Here is a 24038-nt window from a genome sequence, read left to right on the forward strand (position 1 = left end):
ATGATCGAAGGGAAGCAGCAGCAGATATATTGCCGCAAGAGGAAGTATGGACAAGGGAACTACAGTTCAGGAGATCAGCAGAGACCCCGTTTTACCCCGAATTCGGGAGGACACATTCACCATAACCATGGAGGCCATAATTCCAATGGAGGTAGGACGCATAACCATAGTGGTCCCAAGAATGGGAATGGGAATGGAGGAAACGACGGCCAGAACCGTTCCAACCCAGCAACGCCCGCCAAGAAGGATCTAAGTCACATTACTTGTTTCAAGTGCGGGAAGATTGGAAACTACACCGCCGAGTTATCCGAAGCAAAGAATGGAAATGACAATGGAAGCTCCGGGAAGAAGCCCAACCCTTTCAACAGGGGACAAGTAAACCATGTTAGCATGGAGGAGGTTGAAGCGCAACCAGATGCAGTTATAGGTAAGTTTTTGGTTAAGTCATTTACTGCAATCGTTCTTTTTGATACTGGTGCATCACATTCATATGTATCAAGGGGATTTGTGGATAAGTATCACCTGCCAACCCAAGCCCTTAGATCACCCATGTTAGTAACCTCTCCAGGAGCAAAGTATATGGCCAGCCTATGGTGTGATCGGTTACCCTTAAGGATTGGTAACTACGTGTTTCCCTCAGACCTAATATTACTGGAGTCACAAGGATTGGATGTAATATTAGGCATGGATTGGTTATCGAAGTATGGAGGGAACATTGACTGCGCCAGTAAGTCGATTATGCTCACCACCCCAGAGGGAAGAAGGATTAAGTATCTATCCCGGCATGTGCAAAAGAGGACTCAAGTGAATTCCTTATCAGGAGTTGTATAGGGGGAAGTACCAGTGGTGAAGGATTTCCCTGATGTATTTCCAGAGGAGTTGCCAGGCATGCCACCGGATAGAGACATTGAGTATCTGATTGAGCTTTTGCCAGGCACCGGGCCAATATCTAAGAGACCGTATCGGATGCCCGCAAAGGATTTGGAGGAAATTAAGAAGCAGATTAAGGAGTTACTAGATAAAGGTTACGTTCTACCAAGTTCATCACCTTGGGGATGTCCAGTACTTTTAGTGGAGAAGAAGGATGGAACATTAAGGATGGTTGTTGGTTATCGGGCGTTGAATGAAGTGACGATCAAGAACAAGTACCCGCTACCGATGATCAATGATTTGTTTGACTAGTTGCAATGAGCTAAGGTATTTTCCAAGATCGATCTATGATCAGGTTACCATTAGCTGAAGATTCAAGAGCAGGATATACCTAAGATAGCTTTTACCACAAGGTATGGGCTATATGAGTATACCGTTATGTCATTCAGCCTAACTAACGCGCCTGCCTATTTTATGAACATGATGAACAAAGGTGTTTATGGGGTTTTTGGATAAGTTCGTCGTGGTGTTCATTGACGAGATATTGGTCTACTCGAAGAATGAAGAGGAGCATAAGGAGCATTGCGTTTGGTTCTTGAGAAGCTCAGGGAACATCAGTTGTATGCCAAGTTCAGCAAATGTGAGTTTTTGTTGAAGGAAGTTGGATTTCTTGGACATGTTATATCCGGAGAAGAAATAGTAGTAGACCCCACCAAAGTCGTTTCTGTGACTAAATGGGTAGCACCCACATCAGTTGGAGAGATCAGGAGTTTTCTTGGACTAGCAGGTTATTACCGAAGGTTCATTGAGAATTTCTCCAGGATTGCAAAGCCCATGACAGAGTTGTTGAAGAAGGGCATCAAGTTCAAATGGACTGAGGAGTGTGAAGCCAGTTTTCAGGAGTTAAAGAAACGTTTGGTTACAGCCCCAGTGCTGATTCTACTAGATCAACATAAGGATTATCAAGTGTATTGTGACACTTCATGTTGAGGATTTGGAGCAGTGCTTATGCAGGAGGGAAGAGTTGTTTCTTATGCCTCACGACAGCTCAAACCTCATGAGCAAAATTATGCCACCCATGATTTGGAGTTAGCAACCATAGTGCATGTGTTGAAGACGTGGAGGCATTTTCTCATCGGAAATCATTGTGAGGCGTACACGGATCACAAGAGTTTGAAGTATATCTTCACGCAGAAGGAGTTGAACCTCAGGCAAAGGAGATGGTTGGAGCTCATTAAGGATTATGATATGAAGTTGCACTATCATCCCAGAAAAGCTAATGTAGTAGCAGATGCATTGAGTCGCAAGAGTTATGTTAATACGCTCATGACCGGAGAATTACCCAAGGAGTTAGCAGAGGATCTTCGAGAGCTATGTTTGGAAATAGTTCCGAGAGGTTATGTAGCAGCATTGGAAATTCATTCCACTTTGATGGATAAGATCAGAGAATCCCAGAAGACTGACAAGGATATTGTCAAAATCAAGGAACGGATGAGCAAAGGAAAGGCTAAAGGATTTCATGAGGATGAGCATGATACTTTATGGTTTGAAGATCGCGTATATGTGCCTAATGACCCCGAGATCAGGAATTTGATTCTGCAAGAGGCTCATGATTCGCCGTATTCAATTCACCCAGGAAACACCAAGATGTATCCGGACTTGAAGGAAAGTTTCTGGTGGACAGGAATGAAGAAGGATATTGCCGAGTACGTAGTAGTATGTGATGTATGTCAGAGAGTGAAGGAAAAGCATCAGAAGCCAACAGGATTGCTATAGTAATTGCCGATATCCGAATGGAAGTGGTACAAGCTTGGCATGGACTTTACCATGGAATTGCCCAGGACTCGTTCAAGCTAGGACTCGATATGGGTTGTAGTTGATCGATTGACAAAAGTAGCTCATTTCATCCCAGTGAAGACCACTTATACGAGTGCAAAGTTGGCAAAGATATGTATGACCAGGATCGTATGTCTGCATGGAGTTCCGAGGACCATTGTATCAGATAGAGGAACCCAATTTACCTTAGAGTTCTAGAATCAGTTGCATGAGACTTTGGGTACCAGGCTAGAGTTCAGTACAGCCTTTCATCCACAAACGGATGGAAAGACCGAGAGAGTCAATCAGATTCTGGAGGACATGTTGAGAGCTTGTGCGCTAGACTATGGATTTAGTTGGGACGATAATTTACCGTATGGAGAGCTCTCCTATAACAACAGTTATCAAGCCAGTTTGAAGATGGCCCCTTTCGAAGCCTTGTACGGAAGGAGGTGCGGGACACTGCTGTTGTGGGATGAAGTTGGAGACCGTCAGTTGTTTGGACCATGATTAAGGAGCCTAAAGAGAAGGTTAAATTGATTCGCGACAGACTCAAGGTAGCCCAGTCCAGACAGAAGAGTTATGCGGATTCTAAACGCAAGGAGACAGTTTACGAAGTCAGAGAAAGAGTGTATCTTCGTGTGTCCCCACTTCGACGAGTTAAGCGTTTTGGAATTAAGGGATAGTTAGCACCATGTTTTGTGGGACCATACAAAGTTCTGGAACGTATGGGAGAAGTCACTTACAAGCTGGAATTGCCAGAAGGATTGTCAGGAGTTCACGACGTGTTTCACATTTCCCAGTTAAAGAAATGCCACGCAGAGATGGCCAATATTCCTCTCAGAGATACAGTGCCACTGGAAGCAATTCAGTTGGATAGTGATTTGACCTATGAGGAGAAACCAGTGAAGATTCTTGAGTTTGCCAGCCGAGTCACACGCACCAAGGTTATCAAGTTTTGCAAAGTTTAGTGGAGCCACCATACCTAGGAGGAAGCCACCTGGGAACGAGAGGAAGACCTACGGAAGGACCACCCACACCTATTCTCTAGCCAACCCGAATCTCGAGGGCGAGATTCATCTTAAGGGGGGTAGGTTTGTAACATCCCAAATTTTCAATTTGGAATGTTATACATAGATCACCATTGCATATCATATTTTATTGCATTTTGGTTGATCCTAGAAGTTCTAAGAAACTCAAGGACCCACGGAGAGAGTTGGGGATTTCATTTATTTTCATATTTGAAATTTTCTCAAATATTGAAAGGAGGATCATTTTGGTTTTAATTATTTTTGTCTTCAAATATTTCATATAGTAAAACAAATGAGAGGAGATAATATGACTTCTCCAAAATAAAACAAATATTGGAGGAAAATATTAAAATCAAATTTTATTTCTATTTGGAGTTTTATCGCTATTTTATTCGAATTAGAAAAATTGCACGTTTTAAAAAATTGTATTTTAGGCCAAGCAAATGTTCACTTTGTTCTAAATATTCCCTTAGACGGTGAAAATTTGTTTTGGCATTTTTAGAAAAAAAATTATATTTATTAGGATTTTTTTCCTTTTCTGTTCGGTGGAATTATTAAAAAAATCCGCCCGACCAGCCCAGCCGAGCAGGCCGGCCCACCTAGCGCCAGCAGCCTCGCCCTCCCATGCGCGAGACGGACTCGCCGGAGTCCGCCCGCTGCACACCGCCGGCCGCCCCCTCCCCCAAGTCGAACCGCCCCGACCCCCTTTATAAGTCGCCATCCCGCCGCCGTCGCAGCCACCCGCCACCGCCGCCCGCACCCGCAGCTGCCGCGGCTGCAATCTGCCACCGTCACGCGCCTCACCGCCGCAAGCCGTCGCTGCCTGTAGCGCTGCCGCCCCGCGACGCCATCGCCCAGCCCCGCCGTCATCGCCCCTCGCTGCCCCTCCGCCGCAGCCGAGCCCCGCCGGAGCCGCCCCGCCTCGCGGGAGCCTTGCCGGAGGTAGAAACCGCCACTGTCGCCGTTTCAGTGTTTTTTTAGAAAACCGCATATTTTTCTAGAAACCCTAGATCTAGTTTTTTTTTATTTAGATCGGTTAGGTTTTTTCTGTTTAGTTATTTAGTGAGCGTCCGCTTGTACGTTCGTTTTAACGAACGTTGTTCGTAGGTTAGTCACAGACAACGAATGTTCGTTCGTTAGCCTGTTCGTCTCGTTTTGTTTTTCCAGGGTTTTCTCGTGATTATTTTCGATCACGATTTTTGCCCTGATCTTCGATCTAGTTTATCTTTTTTTCTCATTTATCCGAATTCATTAAAACAAGCGCCTAGATCTTCGTCTTGAAGCCCTCTTTCTGTTTAACCAACTTGAACAAGATTTTGGTACTGTAAAATTTGACTTTTGTCCAGATTAGTAAATGGATCTTGTTTCTTTTGTAGTTTGAGTTTCGTTGCTCCGTTTGATTTGATTCATTTTGCAAACCGGAGTTCTTCAGTTGACATGTCTGGCTAGATCTTCTTATTTTAGTTTTATCCGTTCTTATAGATGAGTGCTTATGTATGCTATTGTTTGTTTGCGATAGAATTCCCGGAGTGCGAAGCGTGCTACTACGAATCTCTAGGTTTTGCGGATCATCAGCAAGGCAAGTAACACTTTGATCATACCCCTTTATTACCTAGTTTTTTTATGCATTAGTTCCAATCCTCAAACATTGCATGGTTAGGATCGGATTAACATGAGGTAGAACCTGTTGCCCTGTTTATAATCAAACCTTTGGGAGTTACTTCTACGATTGCTCAGGATTGCTATGTTATGCTCGTAGACGTGGATTGGGTGAGTGTATCCATGACAGATGTGAGTATTATGAATTAATGGTTAACTTAAGGTGGATACTTAAATACACATCTGGGTGGATTTGTTGCGGGCACCTAGAGAATCTAGTGTTGTCCTAGGATATCCCGGAGTACCCGTGTGATCATCCTACGGTTCGCCACCCAGGCTCAAAGGGATCATAAGATTATTCATGCTAGAAACTTCCGTGTGCAGCCACAAGCTATTATGGGCTCTAGCATAGTTGAGTATGTTGTGTGACCTCTTTCAGTGGTAGACTAGCAGATGTAGGGGATGTAGGTGTTACTGTCTACCTAGAGTAAAGAGTTAATGCTTCTGAAAGACCGTGTCTCATTCATCCTTTTCTCAAACACCATGTAGTGCGAGAAATCTAATGAAGGAGATCGAGTCTTGTGGGGAAAAGTGTGCAAACCTTTGCAAAGTGTACAAACTAATCATGGTTAGCCGTGTCCCCGATTATGGACATCTTGAGTATCTGGTTCTTGGATTATCATGTTGATCTCATCACTCTAAAGTTAAATTGTTGGGTAATTGATGATGTTTAATTGGGATTGAGTTGGAGGAACCTTCTCAATGTTTAACAACCACCATGATAGTTAAATAAAATATATTCCTTTGTTGTAGGGAAAATTTGGCTTTATGCAAAACTGTAACCATAGAGCTTTCTACCAGCCATATATGCATGTAGTGATAGCATTTATCTATTCATTACTCTATGTGTTACTTTGCCAACATATTCCATGTGCTGACCCATTTCGGGCTGCAACATATCATGTTGCAGACTTTTCAGACGACGAGTAAGGTGCCATAGGTCGTCGTCGTTCACTCAGCTATGTCGTTGGTGTTGATGGACTCACTTTCTCTTCCTAGCCTTCCGTTGTTATCTTATTTAGATGGCCTTAAGCCATATTATTGTAATAAGTTCTCGTTTGAGACATTCAATGTAATAAGCATGTGATTGAAACTCTCTTGTTAATCCTCGAGTACTGTGCATGTCAGCATTACCGATCCAGGGATGACACTGATGCACAGAGACTAGACTGTTTGAGGTCTGGTCGCTACATCAAGTGCGTGTGAAGGAGAATGAGTAAGTGTGCAAAAAGAGTATGTGTGTGAAAGAGAAAGTGACAACAAACGATAAATTAGAGGGAGAGTGTGTTTTTTCGTTTCTTATGCAAACATACCACACATGCAACTCCGAGATAGAAAAATGAGGCGAGGAGATACACGAAGATAGCTAGTGCATAATTGTTTGCAACGGAGAGAGACACCCCTATAGCATATGTCCAATAGAGGTCTGGCCAACAAGGAACAAAGGTTGAGAGGGACACATGGAGAACATGCACACATGGGGAGGGAGAGAGGGTGTGTTTGTGATAGAGAGATCACCTCGAGATCGTGAGGGGACTATATGGGTGGGAGATCGAGGGAGGTGCGTGCGTGATAGAAAGATGCCCCGAGAGAAATCAAGATAGACCATGCACATGTTTGTGATGGAGACTAAGATTAGCTAGTCATATACATATAGGGGGGACTGTGTGTGACTACAATTGAGTGAGAGACCATCATACTTGGCTAGCTAGGCATGAGATTGTGTGTGTGTGCGTGTGAGATGGAGAGAGAACGAGGGAGAGAGATAGAGTTTTAGATGGGCCTATTGAGTGCGAGTGAGAGATATGCATGTGTATGTGTGACCCAGGTAGATGGAGAGTTTGAGAGAGGGAGAGGGAAGAGCTCTGAGATGACAGAGTGGTGCGTGAGAGAGTTACGGGCAACGAGCCAAGGAATTTGTGTGAGTACGATGAGTGCACCCAAGATATCTAGCTTGGACTAGAGAATCATACATAGTGTGCGAGAGAGACCTATAGATGGAGTATATATTCATGCAAACTAGAAAGACCCCCCACACACACACAAAAGAGAGAGATAGAGAGAGAGATGGAGAGAAAGGGAGAGGGACCAACAAGGCTTGTGTGTTGAATGCGTGCGACAGAATTGAAGATTGTCGGCGAGAGAAAGAGGGAGCAGGAGTCCGGGAGAGGGGGAGGTCGCGTTTTATGCGTCAAAGACTGATATAAACCATGTTTCAATATAAACTTGCATTCAAATATTTAAATTGGAGAACATGTTGTCTGCAATCCACACATGAACGGATATATGCATATATCAAACAAGTTCATTAATTTGACTTTCAACATGTTCATGGAGTACTATAATACTGTAAAACATGCTACTCGATTGAGGTGTTCAATTCTGGATTTAGTTCACTATTTTGACCTGGTGAACGAGCTATTTCATTGAATCGAGATATTTCATTTTGGGTTTGATTCCCGTGCTTGAGTGGGTCAACTATTTGTCATATAGTAAATTGCTTGCAACGAGCATGTAAAAACACATTACTCCCGAGCATCATCTCTCCATCTAAAGAAGAAGTGGCAAGCTAATATTTCAAAATTTGATTCGAATCGACTTGGTAAGGTAGACGTGGATGAACGTTATCCCAAAATTTGAATGAACTGTTAAACATCCTCTGCTCGATGGAATGCGCCCAAGCAAATATATGAGAGACGCGAAACTACCGGCCTATGTGGGACACGCATCAATTGGCTCGTTGTACATCAAGGGTAGGTTCGCAACTTCATCCAAGCGTGCCTTCTCCTCGGTCAAAATGACATGTGCCGAATAATTTATAAACCATGGTCGGCAAAACACGCTCTCCTCGCCCGAAATAGCTCACGCCCACTATTTAAAAACACGCTCTCCTTGCCCGAAATCGCTCGCGCCCACTATATTTCAAAACACGCCATCCTCGCCCGAAATCGCTCTCGCCCACTATTTGGGGAGAAACAAAGTTACTCTACTATCCCCGACCCTCAGTACACAGACCCAAGCCGAGAAGCCTAAAGGCAGGGGTAGAACTGTAACCCCCCCCCCCACACACACACACACATTTCAGACAAATGCATCTGTAAGACATGGTTCCACTCCTCTCCCAATCCCCTCCCCCCATTCATACCTCGCGGGCGCCAAATCACTTTCTCCCCGGAAGCTCCTTTCTCCCGAGCCGCGAAACCTCAGCCCCTCCTACATGGCGCCCCACACCGCACCAATTTCACAGCCGCACTCCTCCCTAATGCCGGAGACGCTATCCATTTGCCGTCATGCACTGGGTCGTGTGCCTCTTACTCCATGCTTTTGGAGCTGCCTCGACAACGGCTGCAGGAACAGTACCGGAGCTGATTCACCCCCGCCGTTGTTCACGGCACCGGAGCGGCTCCAACTTCGGATCTGTCCAGAGTCCCGGTGCTGCTTCCCTGTAGTCGTCGACAGTCGCGACATCTCTGCTTCCCTGTCGCCGGTCGCCACCGCAACCGCACTGGCCTCATCATCTCGGCAGCTGGAGCTGCATACTTCACCATGCCGCCAGATAGGTCGCACCCTCATCTCAAATCACTTTATTTAGGATTCAGTTGTCTAAATTTTTATTCTGGGCCAATCGATTCCCAATGGGAAGCAGCACCCCTCGAGGCGGCGGAGCTCCTAGGCTACCGGTTGGATGGTGTCTAACATAAGGGTGCGGGGCTGCAAGTTCACCACGGAAGCAGCGCTTAGATGGCTATCTTAGAGTTGCGTGTGTTGAAGGTACTATCGCCGCCGGATCTGGTTGACGGTGAGTCTTTGTGGATTGTCCTAGGGGCGGCGCAACCACGGCAGTGCGGTGGGGCGGGGAGCGGGGTTTTGGTCAGGGCAACGGACGGCGGAGGCAGGCTGCTCTGCCGTTGGTCGCTGGCTCTTCAGGGAAGATTCCGAACAGTGTCAGTCGGGAGGCACAAGACGGCCATCAAGCCATCCGGTGTAGATCAGACAGTACCAAAATAAAATAAAATCGTGTGAACCCAATTTAGTCTTTAGTCAACAGACGTGTGACCACTCTCGTACCTTGCTGTTGATCTCTTAGGGTATTTCTTCAGATCAAAGAGATGTGTCGTTCTTAACATTATGCGTTATCTTCAGCCACACCGTCTTCCGACTCACCGCAGCTGCTCCAACAAGGGAAGCATACACCAGAAGGGAGCTATAGTACCCACTGAACAGTTACCTGCATCGAATGCGTGTGCCCGACATGGACAGCTACAACAAGTGCAGGGCCATCGACAAGTCAGCACATGATGCTCACTCCTATGGATGACGACCAGATAGGTTGTACCCTCATCTTACTTTTGTGCAACATTTATGGCTTTGTTATTCATCTAAGCATGGAAAATAGATTATCACATTTCACTGTATATTCATGCTGATCTCTTACGGGTCTTGTTCAGGAGTTAACACTGTTCCATAGTTCATCTAAGATACTTGTTCTTTAGGTAACATTGTTCCATAGTTATCATCCATCAGCCAATGCTATCCCACAGGCTGGTGATTATAGTATTATACCACTTCTAGTATTACCTATGTTGTTCTTTAATACTTTTGTGTGCCATCTAGTTAATCTTGAGTACAAATGATACATATTCTGTAGCTTTCACCTGTGTTCTCCCTTTAGTTTTTGAGACCTGTTGCTGCTATTTAACCCTAGTCCTACTATTTATGTCATCTCCTACAGGCACTCATTACATAGATCTAACTACTAGTTGTCTTCCATGCATGTCAGATATAATTGCACACACTGATATATCCACAAGAACCTCACGAAGCAATGTAAAGGCCAATAAACTTGATATCAATGATACCCAATATGATGGAACATGTAAAGGTAGTTCCTCAGAAGACTTGCAGAAAGATGATGAATCCTCTTCACACCACAAGGTCCTTGCTCTAACTTGGCCCGTGATATGGGTACAACATGCATATAATGTCCTGGAGTGTATCTACTCTATTGCAATGCCATGTGCTTAGCATGCTGATCATGCATGTAAATATGTCATGCCTTCCTGTTTTTCAGTACCTATTCCATTCATGATAACATGTTTTCAAATTCAAGTACTGTCATTCTACTCTATCGCAATGCCATCTTTTTAATTTGGACATCATGCTTCTGAATATCTTATGCATTGTTATTCATCAGTATGTACTTCATTTGTCTACCATACCATGTTTTTTACATTGAAGTGATGTTCTAGTGCTCTGTTACAATGCCATCTTAGTTTCCCAATCATACACGTGTATGTTGCCTTAGTTTTTTCTGTACGTGTTCCGCTAGCATACAGTTTTACATTCAACTAGTGTGTTTTTACTGTGTTGTCCTGTCATATCCCTAGCTCTTACACCATACCCCTCCGTCCAGATTACATGTTGCTGAAATGGATAAGAAAAGATGTATCTAGAACTGAAATATGCCTAGACCCATCCGTTTTTTCCAGATGGAGGGAATACATGTCAATATGTCATGCCTTTCTATACTTCAGTACCTATTCCATCTCTCTGCTATAGCATGTTTTATAATTGAAGCGCCATTCTTCTATACAAGGCAAGGGGAAGACGACTATGTTAGAATTTGAAGGGTTATAAACAAGGTCTTTGCAAAAGATCCAAATGCCAGGACATAGTAAACCAACTCCAGTTTTTATAGATGCTGCTCCAAAACAGAGAAACCCAACTCCTACTGATAATAAGCAGATTCTAATGGCCAAAGAACTAGTCCGCTCCAGTCCAGCAAAAATTTGTCAACTCCATTCTAAGAAGCGTGTGCGTATCCTTGCATCATGAAATTTTATAGCATGCTGATCATATTTTCTACATGTTTCTTACCCATCTCTCTTTTAGAAAATAAGCTTAACAGATAGAAGAATTTATACACTAGTATTGTCTGTGAGGAAAGATTCTTGCAGGAATTCTCTGTGCTCCAATGCAGATGTAAGTACCTGTTGTATATCACTATATTTTTACATCAGCATGTATTTTGTTAATCGGCTTGAATCCAACCTTTATCTGATCTAAATTTAGTTGTAGCGAAATGTATGATTAAAAGCCACAATGTTGATTTTTGTAAGGAAAACTGCCTGGTAGTTTTGCATCCTAAGTTGCATTAGTGTAGTATCTCATATCAGTGGGTTTGAATACTTTGGTTCTGCAGTGGGTTTTCAGTGTTTTTTTACTGTGTTGTCCTGTCGTATCCCTAACTCTTACATCATACTCCCTCCGTACGGATTACATGTCACAAAAATGGATAAAACTGGATGTATCTAGAACTGAAATACGCCTAGATCCATCCATTTATTTCCTGATGGAGGGAATACATGTCAATATGTCATGCCTTTCTATTCTTCAGTACCTATTCCATCTCTGTTGTAGCATGTTTTATAATTGAAGCACCATTCTTTTATATAAGGCATGCAAGGGGAAGATGGCTATGTTAGAATCTGAAGGGTTACAAACCAGGTCTTTGCAAAAGATCCAAATGCCAGGAGATAATGAACCAACTCCATTTTTCATAGATACTGCTCCAGCACAGAGAAACCCAACTCCCACTGATAATAAGCAGATTCCAGTGGCCAAAGAACTAGTCTGCTCCAGTCTAGCAAAAGAATGTCAACTCCATTCTAAGAAGCATGTGCGTATCCTCGCATCATGAAATTTTATAGCATTCTCATCATATTTTCTACATGTTTCTTACCCATCTCTCTTTTAGAAAATAAGGTTAAATGATAGAAGACTTCCTCCATTTGGATTGTATTCGAGGAAAATATCTTGCGGAATTCTCTATGCTCCAATGCTAATGTAAGTACCTGTTGTATATCACTATATTTTTACATCAGCATGTATTTTGTTAATCGGCGTGAATCCAACCTTTATCTGATCTAAAATTAGTTGTTAGCAAAATGTTAAAGGTGCCAATGTTGATTTTTGTAAAGAAAACTGTCTGGTAGTTTTGCATATTGAGCTGCATGAGTGTACTATCTCATATCATGCACATTACTGAACTGTAGTGCTGCTCTTGTTGCCCATTCATTCATTGTGTCAATGTTGCTTTCGTATTACCTTACCTGGCTGATGATAGATGTGCCATATTGTGTTAATTTGGTGTAGGATAGTTGCCCAAATGTTTGTTGTGTCAATGTTGCTTTCCTATTATCTGACTTGGCCAATGATAGCAATGCTAGTGTGTTAATTTGGTGCAGGCTGCTGAAGATAAGACGACAAACTCTGAAAACAGCAAGGCCACCCCATTGTTTCTTTCCAATAAATCTAGGTCGGGTAATATGGAAATTACTCATGATTAATCTGTTTGGTTCCCCTCCTAATTTATGTTATGATGCAGTGGTCGAGACACTCTCCACTATCAAAAATACAAGCCTGCCAAAATCACCATCTAAATCTGTTTAGTATCCTCTGTCTCGAATGCAACGGAAAAAATGTATGTTTGTGAACCAATTAATGTCTGAAGCAATGATGGAAATGGTGGAGGAATCAGAGGTGCAGAGTCGTGCAGAACAACAACTGGTCAATGTTTTCAGGGATAGTGTAGCAAAGCAGCAAGAACTTGCCCACATGCTTATGGGTGTCATCCGTGCTGAGGTTGCAGATTGTGATGTTATAGATCGTTAGGTTCTGTTAATTTATTTGCACTGGCATCAATCTTTGATTGCGTAGTGGATGTAATTTCCTGTAATATATGTTGGATGTGCAATGTTTTTCCCTGTATGTCGTACCTTTGCTTGATCGGTTTTGGTCCTGTGCATAATTGCTCGTCGTAATGGGCTCAAATTATCTTATTTGGCCTAAAGACATGTAAGAACTTTAGTGGGCCCATTAAGTTAATGGGTCGTTACCAGGCCGAAAGTTAATGGTCGACCCTCTTACCTCCCGGGTCGTTAACAGGCCGACATCGAAGCGGGCAACAGGTAGGCCAATTTGATTTCACGGGCCGTCAACAGGCCGTTACTAAGTTCGGGCTACATATGGCCCAACTATATTGTGGTCCTTTAGCAGGCCGAAAGAGACAGCGGGCTTGTACCGGACCATGAAGAGCATGGGCCGCTAAGAGGCCGAAAGTCTGGTCATATTGTAAATGGCCCAACTGTGTTGTGGGCCTTTAGCAGGCTGAAAGAGAAACCGGGCTAGTATTGGACCATGAAGGGCATGGACCTTGAAAAGGCCAAAACTCAGGTCCGACTACAAATGGCCCAACTCATTTATGGGCCATTAACAGGCTGAAAGGTACATAGGGCCGGTAATTGGCCAACCACTTAAATGGGTCGCTAAAAGGTCAAAACTCAGGTCCGACTACAAATGGCCCAACTGATTTATGGGTCGTAAACAGACTGAAAGAGACACCGGGCCGTAAATTGTCCCAACACTTAAATGGGTCGCTAAAAGGCCAAAACTCAGGTCTGACTACAAATGGCCCAACTGATTTATGGGTCGTCGACAGGCTGAAAGACACACCGGGCCGGAAATTAGTCCAACACTTAAATGGGTCGCTAAAAGGCCAAAAGATGTACATCCTGAAAATTGGTCCATCCCTTGAATGGGTCGTTAACAGGCCGAAATCTCATCGGGTCGATATTGAGCCCAAATATATAGCGGGTTGTTAATGGGCTCGAACTGACGATGGGCTGCAATGGTGTCAAATCTTTAACGGGCCATTGACAGGCCAAATATGCACATCTCGTATGGGTCGCGGTCTTAAATGGACCTGACACAAGTAGGCCTTATATGGGCCGGCCTGCTAATTTTTACTGGGCCGGCCTTTTTCACTGAAATGGGCCACTATTGGGCCGTGCCACGTGTCAACCTATCATAGGCGCCTCCTGTACAATGAGTGGATGACATTTATCCCAATGGTGAGGCAACGCGTGTTTCCTCCGGCCAATGATGATTTTACACGTGGAATATCCCCATTGGTCCAGGCTGTTAACGGGTTATCGGATCCAAAACTGGACCCGATAGCTTAAGGCGTTTCATTATAGTGGATGCAATGTGTCGGTCACCCTTGACGAAAGCACTTCTGTGACGCGCGATTTATCATCATGGAAGTGGACACTTCTGTGACGATAATTTTGGTAATGTCATGGAACACTTCTATGACATCACAGGTATGAATATCTTGATTCTGTCATAAAATCGTCATGGATGTACACGCAAGACAAAAAACGTGACCTACTATGACAAACACGTATCATCACGGAAGTGTATTTTTTTTGTAGTGCTTGTGTCTGCACACGGAAGTTTGTAGTCATGAAATATCATATGATCCCTTTGAGCCTGGGTAGCGAATCAAGGAAAAATCACACGGGTACTCCAGGATTTTCCTAATGGGCAAGCAATGGGTTCCCTAGGTGCCCCAACCAATCCACCCAGATGTGTATTAAAATTGCCACCTTAATGTTATTCCAAAATTATTAACTCTCACAACTACCTTGTACAATCACAATCCAATCCCTGTCTACATCATGGCTAAGCAATAATTGAGCATAACATATATTCCCGGGGTGATCAAAGGTAACAGTGTTGGGGAACATGGTAATTTCAAAAAAAATCCTACGATCACACAAGATCTATCTATGTGATGCATAGCAACGAGAGGGGAGAGTGTGTCCACGTACACTCGTAGACCGAAAGCGGAAGCGTTTCGTTAACGCGGTTGATGTAGTCAAATGTCTTCGCGATCCAACCGATCCAAGCACCGAACATACGGCACCTCCGCGTTCAGCACACGTTCATCTCGGAGACGTCCCTCGTACTCTTGATCCAGTTGAGGCCGAGGGAGAGTTTCGTCAGCATGATGGCGTGGTGACGGTGATGATGAAGTTACCGGCGTAGGGCTTTGCCTAAGCACAACGACGATATGACCGAGGTGTGTAACAGTGGAGGGGGGCACCGCACACGGCTAAACAATGTCAACTTGTGTGTCTAAGGTGTTCCCCCCTCCCCCGTATATAAAGGAGTGGAGGAGGGGGAGGGCCGGCCCTCTATGGCGTGCCCAAGGGGGGAGTCCTACTCCCAACGGGAGTAGGATTCCCCCTTCCCAAGTTGGAGTAGGACAGGAAGGAAGAAGGAGAGAGGGAGAAGTAAAGGGGGGCCGGCTCCCCACCCAATTCGGATTGGGCTTGGGGGGTGCGCTCCACCTGGCCGCCTCCTCCTCTCTCCCACTAAGGCCCAATAAGGCCCATACTTTCTCCGGGGGGTTCCGGTAACCTCCCAATACTCCGGTTTTATCCGAAACTTCTCCGGAACACTTCCGGTGTCCGAATATAGTCATCCAATATATCAATCCTTATGTCTCGACCATTTCGAGACTCCTCGTCATGTCCGTGATCACATCCGGGACTCTGAACAATCTTCGGTACATCAAAACACATAAACTCATAATACTAATCGTCATCGAACGTTAAGCGTGCGGACCCTACGGGTTCGAGAACTATGTAGACATGACTGAGACACGTCTCCGGTCAATAACCAATAGCGGAACCTAGATGCTCATATTGTTTCCTACATATTCTATGAAGATCGTTATTTGTCAAACCGCATAACAACATACGTTGTTCCCTTTGTCATCGGTATGTTAATTGCCCGAGATTCGATCGTCGGTATCTCAATACTTAGTTCAATATTGTTACCGACAAGTCTCTATACTCATTCCATAATACTTCATCCCGTGACTAACTCATTAGTCACATTGCTTGCAAGGTTTATAGTGATGAGTATTATCGAGAGGGCCCAGAGATACCTCTCCGAAACACGGAGTGACAAATCCTAATATCTATCTATGCCAACCCAACAAACACCTTCGGAGACACCCATAGAGAACCTTTATAATCACCCATTTATGTTGTGATGTTTGGTAGCACACAAAGTGTTCCTCTGGTATTCGGGAGTTGCATAATCTCATAGTCTGAGGAACTTGTATAAGTCATGAAGAAAGCAGTAGCAATGAAACTGACACGATCATAATGCTAAGCTGACGGATGGGTCATGTCCATCACATCATTCTCCTAATGATGTGATCTTGTTCATCAAATGACAACACATGTCTATGGCTAGGAAACATAACCATCTTTGATAAACGAGCTAGTCAAGTAGAGGCATAGTAGGGACTATAGGTTTTGTCTATGTATTCACACATGTACTAAGTTTCCGGTTAATACAATTCTAGAATGAATAATAAACATTTATCATGAATTAAGGAAATAAATGATAACTTTATTATTGCCTCTAGGGCATATTTCCTTCAGTCTCCCACTTGCACTAGAGTCAATAATCTAGATTACATAGTAATGATTCTAACACCCATGGAGCTTTGGTGTTGATCATGTTTTGCTCATGGAAGAGGCTTAGTCAACGGGTCTGCAACATTCAGATCCGTGTGTATCTTGCAAATCTCTATGTCCCGTTCCGACACTTGATGACGGATGGAATTGATGCGTCTCTTGATGTGCTAGGTTCTCTTGTGAAATCCGGATTCCTTTGCCAAGGCAATTGCACGAGTATTGTCACAAAACATTTTCATTGGAACCAATGCACTAGGTATGACACCTAGATCGGATATGAACTCCTTCATCCAAACTCCTTCATTTGCTGCTTCTGAAGCAGCAATGTACTCCGTTTCACACGTTGATCCTGCCACGATGCTCTCACTAGAAGAAATATGTCAACTTGTGACCACCACTATTGGTTACTGAATGGTCATTGTTTTCCATTTGTGACCTTTTTGTGACCAAAAACAGAAGGTCAAATGCTGACCGTCGTAAACTGACATTAACGACCTTCTTTGTGAGAAGGTCGTAGACGTTTGCGACCAAAACAGAAGGTCGTTGAACCCATGACCTTTTGTTCTGGTCACTGACTGTCTGCCCAGGCCACGTCGGATCCAACGTGGCAAAATTACGACCAATTGAAAAGGTCAATACTTAGAATCAGCCCGGTCCATTTCGGTGCTTTAGATGGGTCGAGCCCATTAATTCATCCTTTTTAATATATATTTTTCTGTTAATTTTCTCTAGCTACATGGGCCTGGCCCAACAATTTGGCCTTTTATTTTCTAGGGCATGGCCTTTTTGCCAGTCTATTGACTTTTTATTTTCAGCCATTTTATTTTGCAGCTGGACCCACCACAGATTGGTCCCACTTGTCATGCTTATCCCAAAATTGGTCCCACACATCAAAAAAATGGAACTTTGCCAAACAACCATTATATCTTGGACTCCATTGTCAGGTTTCCATTTCACAGGTATTCAAACCACATACACAATAATTATCAGACCAGAGAGCAATCGAAATTCATCCAAAACAACACTACATTAGTCTATTACAATCATTACAATATACTACAAACCAGATATGCCTACTACTGCCTACAATTACAACACATAATATGCTACTACTTGTTGATATGCTTCACAGCTTCGGACTTTGATTCGCACTTCACCTGTGCAAAGAATAAGAATGAAAATATAAGAATAAGAATGTGTATAGAACATCAAACAATAGCCAATGAGGAATCCAATAACTTATAAGAAAGAATTGACAGCAAATGTCATGTAGATAAATAGTATGACTAACACTAACCAGTTTATGTTCATGGAGTGAAATGTTCTCACTAGCTAGGATGTTTTTGGTATATAGTATACTGACATGTGCAACTCTAACTAAATTGATCATAGAAATGAAAAGAACTGTAAGAACAAGTTCATTCAGAATCCAGGCATGTCAAATTTTAAGCACCAATAGAACAGATCTAGCAAACCAGACTATAATCATCATTCATTAGGATTTATGGTTCTAGCAAAACAATAAGGAGACAGAGATAAACACATCAAGCATACCAGCTACTACAGCAGTAGCAAATAAACATTGATGGATTACCCGCCATGCATAGACCAATCAGTAACAGTAGCAACAGTAGGTAGTAGAAGAAGCAGAAGAGGGAGGGCCCTGTCTTGCGAGGAACTCCCCTTATTGCAAGAACCACAAAATAGCTGGTGGAGCACGGCCGCTGCAAATTGTGGTTAATTCGCCCTGGTATGTAGTCAGTACTATCCAAGAATACATGAATGATATATATAGTAAACAGATAGTGTAGGGAGCACTGCATAAATGTATATGTAAGATAAAAAGCACTGTGTAACTATATGAACTCTTTCGACTTCTTCGTCATAGTGCTCGCGACGAAACAGCATGGTTAGAAACAAAATAAAATCACATCTAACAACATGTCACAAACAGCATCATAAAGACAACAATGGGGATGCCAGAGCTGAAAGGAGCAAGTTATTTTGTATTTGAGAAACAAAAAAATGCACCAAAAATTTCTCAAAAGATAACTTAACTTGTGTGCATTCATTTAGACAGATTCAAGTGCTTGGACTATACACATTAATTAGAACATGATCGCAAGACACCAATATAAGCTTAGAATTCACAAGTACACAGTAATTGGAATCACTTTGTAGTTATCCGCCTAAGCCAACACAGAAGTACAATGCTTGTGATACATGGAGCAAGAAAAGTAGGCAATGTGATGACAGTATGAGCGCACAATAATTCTGGGAGTAAAATGAACATAAATAATACAACAATCTCTGTAACACCTAGGTAGTAACTAGTATGGTTGCTTGATGTTCATGAGTGTCAATCATCTGCATGTGTGTACATCAAAAAGAAAACAACAGGATTCAATTCATCTTGCCCATATACAGCAACCAGTAGACATCTAACATCATTAGATTACCACAAAAGAAAAGTCCATAATTCCCAAAAAGTTTCAAATTGGCTTTGCACTATTGTTGTCAGCATGATAAATTGATATGCACTGTTGTTGTTGCCGCTGTTAAACAAATCACTACTGCTACTCCTGAGAGCAATTCCTACTCCAGGAGAGAAAGTTTACTCCTAGGAGTATACTGGAAAAGTTTACTCCAGTAGACAAAGAGAAGAGAAAGAGAAACTTAACAGCAGCAGCAAGTCCTATACTACTGTTGTCCTACACTAAACTACTGCAACCAGTACTGATGCAAGCTTAATAGTAGCAGCAAGTGCTATACTACTGTTGTCCAGAATACACTTAAATGAAAAGATTCATTTATTTTCATAAGTACTGATGCAAGCAATAGACTACACAAATCCTTCATTAAAGGAGTACTCCAATTCATCTTTAAAAAAGTTTGCGCAATCATTAAAGGAATAGTTTCAGTTAATTTTAAATACTCCAGCAGCAAATACTGCTAACACTAATAGGCTAGTAGAAAATATAGCATTTTTGGAATGTTAACAAATGTTCAGTAATTTATGGTGTACAACAACAACATCACATTAAGAAAGTGAGCTAAATTTTATAGTGCACAGAATCACTGGTTGTGCATAGAATCACAACTTTTATGGTGTATAGCAGCTGCTAAAAGGTCTTTGGAAGTGTATGTCAGCAGACAAAATGGTAATTATTGTACTCTGCTATTTTACCTACTATACACAAAACAGATTAAATGTCCATGGACAATTCTAGCAAACGCAAAAATAAGATGATCAGTTGGGATCATTTCTGATTTTGCTTGCTCGCACACCAACCACAAATGTGATCACAACCAAGTATTTAACCAGTTTGCCGCCAAGTTTAAGTTACTACTAACCGGAAGTGAATAATCAATTATTAAAGATAATGAAGTTAATTGAACAATTTTTACACATGTATAATGGCGTGAATAGAGCAATAGAGCAATGCCCAATCCTTACACATGTATAATGGCGTGAATATGCAAGTTAGACCTAGATGTTACTAACAAGTGTTCTTTGCATAATTAATGAATAAGTGTAGTATTTCTGACTAGCCAGAATCAATCTTTGTGCATACATCCTGCCATGTTGTTCCTTGCCAAGTAAGCTCCCGAAAGCAGTATTAATAAAATTGAAACAGAATAACACATACAGGACTACAGGAACCACAACAAGAAATTTTCTGTTGCGAGTAAGATGCTTGTCGTTGTCCATTTTCTCATACCAAGTCAATCTATTATACATCCCCTGATCATCAACAAATGGAGTTCCCTTCTTCCAGTGGAAGAAGTGGTATGTAATCTAAAATGAAGATTCAATTAGGAAAGCAATGACAATAGAGAAATAATTTATAGATAATATGTTTCATGCTATAATCTTATGAGAAAAAAAGCAATAATTTGTACTTCCAGAATTGAGGTTGGGCCAACTAGAACTGCAGTATTTACTGCCATAATGATTTCATGAATTTTGCCACTACATTATTATATTTAAAGTAGCAAAACAATGATTAAATGCAAGCAATTTATTTGGCTATTATGAAACAGTAAACCTTCAAACTAGAATACACTTTATTAGTTGGCAGGATTGGCGAATATGTCGTAGCAATTTGTAGCTAGGGGAGGCGAAGGGTGGGCAGATGTGAATGATCTACCCCAATTCCTAACTACATGAAGCAAGCAATCAAGGTAAACAAACACAAACCGCAAGCCTTCAGATCCATGGGAGTCGAGGACGTGTAAGCGAGGGAGGGAGGGGAGGGGGAGAGGCGGGTACCATGAAGTGGCCAAGGTTGACGAGCGTCCAGGCCATGCCTCCACAGCCATGTCCTGCTCCACCTTGACCTTCTCCCAGTTGTTCTTCTTGTTGTACAGCCGGCACATTACCCATTCGTCCAGCTGCAATAGACACACATCACAAAAAGAGAGGGTCAGCATCTACCTATCGATCGATCAGTATTGTTGGTGAGAAAAGTGCAAACTGGAAGACGCTAGGGTTACCTTGAGGGATCCCTTCTTGCCGGGAAAGTTTGCTTCAGCTAGTTTGCTTCCTCCTCTATTAATCCACAAAAAAGAACACGTAAGTATGTCAGCCAACAGTACATACATATAGAACAAATAAGGATTTAAAGGATTATTTGTTTTTTGGGGGGCCTTTGATGCTAGATTAAGAAGATGCAAATGGGTAAATAATACGCAGTCGGAGCACCATCAATAAATACTCAATCACAGTAGATAGTACTGGTAAGTATATACCGTAGGTCACGTACACACCGAATAATTACACACGACGAGGTGCATGAATGTCGCACCAAACACGGATACATGAATCAACATCTCACACTGGTACTGATCATGCATGCATAACCTTAGGAGTATATACTGCATGTGCGGACTAGCATCATGAAACAACCAGAGATTCAGAACAAGTCTTGGCTCTGAAATCCTTATAACCAGAGATTCATTTACCCAACTGAAGCAAAAAACAAGCAGGAGAAAAAAGCCCCTCCTACTGACTGATTGCTCCAGAAAAAAGCCCCTCCACAGCCAACAGTAATCATATTTGATTTATACAACCGAATTGAGCATAGATAGTAGATTAGCCATTGCATAGCGACTGAATTCGAAATCTAACTGACAAACTAGGTGGAGCACTAGCCAAACTGATACGGAAACCAACACAGGGGCGATCACATTGTCATCACAACATCGAGCAAACACTGAAGACAAAAGGAACTGACCAGCACATAATCGAGCTTAGTTATCTGCAAGCTACGGAGAAGAGAACACAAGATGCAGGCAAGGATGTGTCTCTTGAGGGGTTGGTGCTATGCCTTTGCCTTCTCTTGTGCGTGTGTATATATGTGAACCAAAAGGGACGGCCATTAACATGCAGACGGGAGAGGAGTCAACAGCCGGTGCCACTGAAAGCTACCAGGGCCTGTCTCCTCCAATAACCTACTACTCTATTAACAAACGTGTGCAGGGATTAGTCTACGTTCGGTTAAAATAGTACAGGGGCTGTTAGATTACGCCCCAGTAATACTTTTCCATCATAGGCATGTGGAGGAAAGAGAGTCCAACTATGCGCATGAGCAACTGGTAAGCATCACCAAACCGACTACAGGGCCAAGACAATTCACAGAGAGCGACCTACACAAATGGATGCACTAATTGGTGCTGATGTGAACCTGCCACTGATGTGTCAACACTCGACGCAATAGGGTCCACGAAAAATATGTAAGGTGTATGTATGATTTGCATCAGCGTGCTCCCTGTGCGCCTCTGAGCCTCTACGATTTACCACGGCGGGCCGACACCTACCCTACACCAGCCAGATCTGCCGCATCGGGAGGGATCCAGCAACATGGTGCCCGGCCGGATCTCGCCACGGTGCCACGTCGGTGCGAGCCAGACCTCGATTCTCCCAAGCGCAGGCGCCGACGAACAGGAGCACGGGGCCTAGCTCCATCGGAGGCCCGCGCGAGCATCCCCGGGAGGTGGCAGGAGCGAGATATGGCGGGGCGAGAGGGGGAAGAGGGGGTGTGCGCGCACGTACTCTTGGTAGGCAGAGAGGAGGAAGACGGAGGCGAAGAGCACCCTCCCAACGAAGGAGACGAACCCCACCGCTGCTGGCCTTGCCCTGACTCGCCGCCGCCACCGCCGCTGCTGCTACTCCTCCGCCTCGAGCTCCCCGCCCGCGTCTCTGGTCCTCGATCGCGATAACGACTGGGCTACCCGAGGAGGAGGGGAAGAGGAGTGGGGTCGGAGCGGTTGGAGGCGGCGGCGGATCGAAGTCGGAGAGAGAGGTTGGGGGCGGCGGCTCCATCAGATCAAAGCGAGGGGCTCGCTGGTGGAGGCAGGGGAGGGAGGGAGGGAAAGAATGGAGGCGGGGAGGCATGGGGACTCGTGCTCCTCGCCTCGACCATGGTGCGGGGCGGGGGCGGCGGCTAGGGTTTTGGCCAAAGGGGGCGGCGGCTAAGGGTGCGGGACAGAAGGTGGAGAGGGCCGTGGTGGGGAAGTGGGGGCGTGGGGAGGTGGGGGTTGTGTTAGGGCTAGGTGGGTGAGAGGCTGAGGGGCATGGGCTACTGTTGGCTCCAGGAGCATCCAACGATGCTTGATGCATGATCCGCGTGAGATGGCTATGTACCAATCAGAAAGGAGTACGCGTGTATGATGTTATGACCATCTAGTATTGGACGTTATGACCATCTAAAATTGGTCGTAGTCAAATAAAAATAAAGTGTAAAATCATGTCAACATTTTATTTTTTATTTTTTGAGTGTCCAAAGTGAATTCTTTTTGTGAAGAAGCTACCAAATATTTGCACAAGGGTGCATATTGGAATGGAAAACAATGTTGCCTAAGGAACTTTTCATTTTCTTTGGACGAAACATTCATTTTTCTATTTTTCGAGTGCCCAAAATGAGTTTTTTTGTGAAGGACCTACCATATATTTTTTGCAAAATGCGACCAGGTCATTTTTATAAAATACTAGGCCATATATAATGCACAATTGACAAAATGGTTGGTTGTTAGAAGTTTTTATACACCTCTGGTGAAAAAGACAAATTTTGGCCGATTCAGTTGGAAGCGGGTAAAATTTGAACTGCAGCTGCCTCATAGTTTGCTGTTTATTTTTTCCAAAAATCATTTCTAGGTACATAAGTATCTATTTAATCATAGAAACACAAAAAAAATTCCAAGATTCAACAACTCACTAGGAACGGTCATGCCCGCCGTTTTGAGCACATTTTGAAACGGGCAGAAAAAATTCATAAAAAATCAAAAAATTATAAAAGCTTCGCATTGTGTCATTACATGTGAC

This window comes from Triticum dicoccoides, chromosome 4B, assembly GCF_002162155.2.
Source record: "Triticum dicoccoides isolate Atlit2015 ecotype Zavitan chromosome 4B, WEW_v2.0, whole genome shotgun sequence".
Classification (NCBI taxonomy): domain Eukaryota; kingdom Viridiplantae; phylum Streptophyta; class Magnoliopsida; order Poales; family Poaceae; genus Triticum; species Triticum dicoccoides.